Here is a 6391-nt window from a genome sequence, read left to right as displayed (position 1 = left end):
AGTTAGAGAGGGTCTGACCCCCATGACTGCTCAAAACTCCCAAGGTGTGTGTTCACCCCAAAAAAAAAAAGACTACACTTTTTTTTTTTTTTACTATATTCATGTTTTAAAGGGATTTTCAGTAAAAAGTTAGATTACAGGTGATTACAGTTCCCCTCGTTCGATTTTTGATCTTTTTCTAGTGATACTTTAATAAAATGTTGTATTATGCATCATTTTATTGCAGATTTAATGTAGTTAGTTTGAACATTGTAAGTCATGAACATTAATAACAGAAAAAAATAGATAGGTGAATTTCTATTGCAGTCGAATTCCACACTTATACAATACATTAAATTACGTTTGCCCCCCACCACGGTTTCTATTCCGTTTCTATCTCGAATTTTGCTTGTTGGCCAACTGTAAAACCTTATGAAACACTATAGGCAGAAGCGATCACTAAAACAGTTTCATTCAGGCTGTCTGAAGCTGTACTGTGCCAGAAAGAAATAATATAGATAAAGAACATGCCACATACAGTATTTGCAAAGTTTGGACCCTCAGAATTCTTATGCACAGAAATTATAACATATTTTATCACCAAGATCTATAAAAAAAAAAAAAAAAGTTAAACCTATAATTAGTGTAAGGTTGCATAGAGAGGGATGTATTTACATACATACAGTTCCCATTCTGCCCACATCACTCATATATACAGCCCCAGTTATACATGGCACTGGCTGTCTTTTGGAGCCAAGCTGTCAATCAGAGACAAAACTTTATTTCTCAGTAAACAGATGAGACTTAAGAAACAGATCAGCCAAAAGTGAAAATTTGCTGAAGATGCACTTACTACCAAGCCATCCAAGATTAGGATGAGTTTGTGTCTTCATCAGATTTGGAGAAATGTAGCATTGCATCTGTGTCTCATCATTGAAGTGAATGGGTGCCGTCAGAATGAGAGTCCAAACAGCTGATAAAAACATCACAATAATCCACTATAACACTTCCTCCTGTTGTCGCTCACATCAATATTTGTTCTTTTTCTGACGGCACCCATTCACTGCAGAGCATCTGTTGATGAGACACTGATGCAATGCTACATTTCTAGAAACAAACTCAAGAGCATTCAAGAATCGTTCAACAAGAGACTATATCTTTCCTTCCTCCAGAACAGATACCATGCAGTGTTTCAATGCACATGCTGTTATTAAAGAATATCAGAATGGCCTAAAAACTGCTGTTATATAAATCTAGTTCATCCTTTCCCTGTCACTTCCAGTTGTCGGCTGCATGCTGCTTCCGCTGAACTTCTGTTCCCTGCCAGATGCTGGTCACATGCTCTTCGACCGGTTAATAATGAATTACAGTCGTGGGGAAAAAGGGAGTCCTTCCAAAAAAAAAAAAAAAAAACGAAACATGCTTTTGTCGGTCACATAACCCCATGGAGAAAATCATACTGAAAGATGCTTTCATACGAGGCTCGGGAACTATTTCCACTGAGTGTCGTTTGGGAGAACGCCACATGCTTGTGATCAACCGCTTGCATTCATGATAAAGTTGTGGGTGTAGCTGTATTTGTGTGCTGTTCTTTTAACAAAAACTTCTTGTGTTTTATGCTCTCTCACTGAAAACATGGTGATGATGCTTGGCCAAATCCCAGTCAAATCCTCTGCTCACATCTGCCCGCTGCAAACTACAGTGACCTCCATACTTCCACATGCCCTGAGCACATTATCAAACATGTTAGTGGTTAAATTATGAAACTGGACCAAAGGACACAGAGCAGCTGATGATGCTTTCGAGAAGAGAGACTCACACTAACCTGACATGTTGTTACTTCAGCGCAGAAGAGGGGAAACAGGGAAGAGAGAAGTGTAACTTTGCATCGAGCAACTGCAAGAAAAGTCTGAATAAAAAATAAATTGCAATAATGTAAACTCAAAAAAAAAAAAAAAAATTAAAAAGTATGAATTCCAAGAAAAGAGAATTTTCAAATGTTAACTCAGAATTAAAAAAAAAAAAAAAAAAAAAAAAAAAAAAAAGTCAGAATGGCAATATCTAAACCCCAAATTTTGAGAAGAGCTGCTTTGAAGTGATACACATCGTGAGAAGTCAACTTCCACCACAAAACTGAATCAAAGAACATTTGGAGTCTGCAATTGCTGCTTTCCCTCCAAAATGATGTCACTTCCTGAATGATGATGATTGGTTTATGTTTAAAAAAATAAAAATAGCAGTATGTGAAAAAAATAAAAAAACTTTAACTTCTTGAAAGTAACCAATTTTTTTCCAAGAAAATTTGTGTTTGTATTTTAACGAGATGATTATTTAAAATTTACGCCATGCATTGACTTCATTGTTATTTATAAAAAAAAAAAGTCTTTATTTTAACATTGAGTCCAGTATAAACGGTTCAAACGTTTGGAACTGGTAATTTTTATTTTAAGGTCTTTGAGAGAAGTCTCTGCTCACCATGGATGCATATATAAATACAATTTAAAACAGCGGTTTTCTACTTGCATATTAAACAAATGTATTTCTGTGAAGTCTTCCGGTCTTCAGTGTCACATGATCTTCAGAAATCATTCTAATTTGCTGATTTACTGCTCGAGAAACATTTCTGGTTACAACTATTGTGCTGCTTCATATTTTTGTGGTAACAGCGATACATTTTATTTGACAGGATTCAAAAGAGTTAATTCACCTTCAAGTATTCTTCAGTTCCTCTGTTGTAAACACCAGCTTCCTTCAAACACTTTCACTCTCAATACTGAAGATAATTACTAAACATTTTGTACAGTATATAAACTTACATTTGACATCTTTCGGCCGTCAAAGAATTTAAAAAGTTTTTAAAGAATTTTTTTTTTAGTTAAACACGAAAACGCAACTTTAAGTCATTAAATAAAACGGGAACAGGCGCAGATGGCTTTAAACTCTTTAATAAAAGCATGCATTTACAAATAAGCAAACACACAAGCTCTAAAACATTGAACAGGAGCAGTTCTAGAGGATTCCAGATACAACATTGCCATCTAGTGTTCATACAGTCATCTGCAAGATTGACAGAAATCTGCAAGGCACCCAATAAAAAAAAATGCTTTTGAAAGTCTTTACGTTGGAATAGGTTATCAAAACTATATATATAAAAAAAAAAAAAAGAAAAAAAAAGATGCATTATTAAAACAGGCAGCAAAAGCACATTTAAAACATTTGAGATGACCAAACTCCAACAAACAAATGAAAAAAAAAAAAAAATCATCAAAATGTATTAATGAACACAAAAGCAGCTGAACAGTTCCCCATGCTCTTCACAGGCCGGGACAAGTGCAATACTTCCAGCGCAGAGCATTGCGGCTGATCCCAACCTGCAAAGACAGGGATGCCGGACAGAGACTGAAGCGGAGACTCCTCACCGTTACGATCAGTTTTGCATGGATTTGCACAGCAACAATACGAACGCTGACTGCAAACCAGCAAAACTAACCAGAACCGTGCACACAAGACAGCATGACCGTCAAGCTCTCTTCACGACGCTCGAGTCTAGAAGTACTTGAAGTGCTCACATTGCAGTAGATACACATTTTAATAAACTACCTGCACTATAAGCACTTTAATACTGCTGGAACCAGGGTGAGAGAGTCACAGCGCAGAGCCACGACAAACAGAGGTTAACCTGAGAAGAAAGAAACACGCACACACACACACGCTCAAGCAGAGATGCTCAAGAAGTCAAAGCACAGGGAAGGATGGGGAAGCAGGCCACCATCAGTTTTGCATAGATTTGCACAACTCCATATTTCTTGTAGTGCAACTATGCAAAACTAGCAGAGAACTGCATGAAATAAAAGATTGGGAACAGCGGGTTTTGCCAGCCCCTTATGCCAGAAGGGGCACTTAGGGCAGTAGGTGCTAGTCTATTTACTATCTGCACTAAATGCACCTTAGCACAAGCAGTAGTTCACGTCGTGACTTGTGTGTGTACACGTCAAAGTAGAGCTTGAAGTGCCTCCACTGCAGTAGATTTGACAGAACTACCTGCACTGTAAGCACTTTGACACTACACTGACACGGAGAAGACGAGCGCAGCGGTTCATGCCTCTAATGAGGAGCCTGGAGTAAGGGGACTGGAGGAGGTCGATGGGCTTTCTGAAAAGAGTGGGAAAAGGCATGCTGTTACACACTGGTTTTATTCAGTTGCATGAAAATATTTAGGTTCCTAACCACTGGTGCAATGCTGAACACTAACAGGGTTTCCTACAAAAATATATATATTCGCATTGGTCACTTCATACTGTTAAACCCCTATGCACGTGCATCACAACGCATATTTAAAAAAGCGAAGTACAGAACCGGCGTTCCACGACGCATGCGCACTCCCGCAAGACGTGCGCAGCCGCGCACCCCTCCCCCATGGTTTGAGCCAATATGGCGTCCGCTGTAGTTGTGTTAGAGAAACAAACTGAAAACAAGGGCAAAGTCGAGTGTTCATGACTCCGCTTGTTGTTTGAGTTGGAACTTGCAAAGTCAGTCGGTAAAAAGATAAATAAAAGTACTATACAACTCCAAACAACGCACGCTTAAACGCGCTCGACAACACCAGCATCTCAGTTTACACAACGTGAGAGTCGATCAGTCTACACGAACAGCGTTTGCTTTCACGCCAAAGCCCTTTTATTGTGTGTGTGATACAGAACGCGTTGAACGTTCCATTCTGAAGCGCGAGCGGCCCGATGCGTTGCAGCGCACGCGCGTTCGAATGTTCGCAGAACATTCCGATATCTGCGGAAAACCCACAAACTCGGGTACTCAGTGTTTACTAGTGAACCGAAATGCGGTTTATTTAAAGTGTAGGTGTTGGGTAGGTTATAACGTCACATTTCGAACTCGCTGAACGTTACCTAGCCTAGCACGGTTGCTAGCACAGTCGCGCGCGGCCTGCAGCTGCCCCATGTGCTGCCTGTCGCTTTGTTCTGCTGCAGCCGAACTCGAACACTAGCGTTCACGAAACACCGCGAACGACTGTGCGTTCGGACCGCTCGACGCACGCAGAAGTGTTCTCGAGAAGCGGCTCGGGACGCTTTGTAACTGGAGCGCGCGCTCGTTTAGCACCGCAGCAGCCTCGCGCACGCTTTTCAAATCTCCCTCATTCTCTGAACTGTGGCGGGCTGCCACGCGCTTCTTACTACGGTGTTTCACACCGAACTGCTTCAAACTAGTCTTGTGGTGCACTACAGTGAACGGTTCAGACAAGAGCTGGACACGTGAAGTGAGTCGCGCGAGAAAGACAACAACAGGTTTCATGTCAGCAACACGCGCGTTGTAGAATCCACCATCTTCACTGACTTGTGCACACTTACCGTTTACTGTCCACGCTCCGGGCAAACCGTCGAAACTACACAATAAACTTCTAGCGCCGCATCCGAGAGCACGCGCTGTGGGTCGCGTTACAAAACCGTAGTAAGATTGCGAAAGTGGCGCGAACGCGCTCAGCTTTTAACCATGTGGTGAATGAAGGGCGGCTCCCGCTGAACGTAAATATCCACAAGCCCGACTCCTCTATTAGTGCATGCACAAACTACTTCCGATCTGATTCTCCAGCGTCCAGCCGCCAATCCCAAAGAGAAAAGACCACAGCTGTACACAACTGTAGTGTCTCGTGCAGATGCGAGCAGTGGCAGAGGAAGCAGCTTGAGAAGTGCAACATAAATATTTGGGGAATTTTTAAATTACTGCATTGTTTTATGTAAATCACAATGTATCCGACTTTATGCATAATCATGTTTGCATATCAATATATAAACATTTTTGTTCAATAAAAACTATAAAATCATGATCTGTTTGCTGTAAGAGTTCACAGTAAAGTTTTATGAGACATTTATTTATTTTACATTTTCTTTTTTTCTAAAATAATATACAATGAATTTTCAGGTTTAATTCAGTGTTTCTTGCTTTGAAAAATACTAATAATTTCTGATTGAAAACAGTTTTAAAGCTATTTTTCAGTGTGAACATTCTTATTTTCTAGTTATTTTCTAGTTTTAAAAAAAAGTGTTTCAAAGATCTTTTATTAGTATTTTCTAAAATTTTACACAGTTTATGAACCTGTTTTGCTGGTCATGAAAGCATTGCTACTTTAATCCTGAATAAATATATCAAAGGTACTTAAAATTTTTTTTTTTTTTTTTTTAGGATTTATTATCTCCATGCAAATAAATTCAGCTAATAGCACGACACAAACTATATTCGAAATAAACCCTTTTTGATTTACTAACTGTTAAATGCACAAAAGGTGTGGATCAGGTGTTAGATAAGGAGCACAAATCTTGGAAGGTGTTCCTGGTGTATTTTGGCACCTCCTCTTTTAAAAAAAGGCAGTTTCTGTGGCTCCTCCTCCTCAGGGGCCCGG

At 39.7% G+C, this 6391-nt stretch overlaps 1 long non-coding RNA gene across 1 annotated transcript; it reads right to left on the bottom strand.

Moving 5' to 3' along the window:
* Positions 1–2908: 2908 nt before the first annotated feature.
* On the bottom strand, positions 2909–5570 carry LOC128020256 (uncharacterized). Its single transcript, XR_008185315.1, has 2 exons — positions 5343–5570; positions 2909–4131 (listed from the first exon to the last, which is right to left on the bottom strand). It is a non-coding gene; the product is annotated as an uncharacterized LOC128020256 (long non-coding RNA).
* Positions 5571–6391: the final 821 nt, after the last annotated feature.

Source organism: Carassius gibelio, chromosome A9 (genome assembly GCF_023724105.1).
Source record: "Carassius gibelio isolate Cgi1373 ecotype wild population from Czech Republic chromosome A9, carGib1.2-hapl.c, whole genome shotgun sequence".
Lineage (NCBI taxonomy): Eukaryota > Metazoa > Chordata > Actinopteri > Cypriniformes > Cyprinidae > Carassius > Carassius gibelio.
The sequence above is the reverse complement of the archived record's forward strand: the minus strand, read 5'-3'. Positions and strand labels throughout refer to the sequence as shown.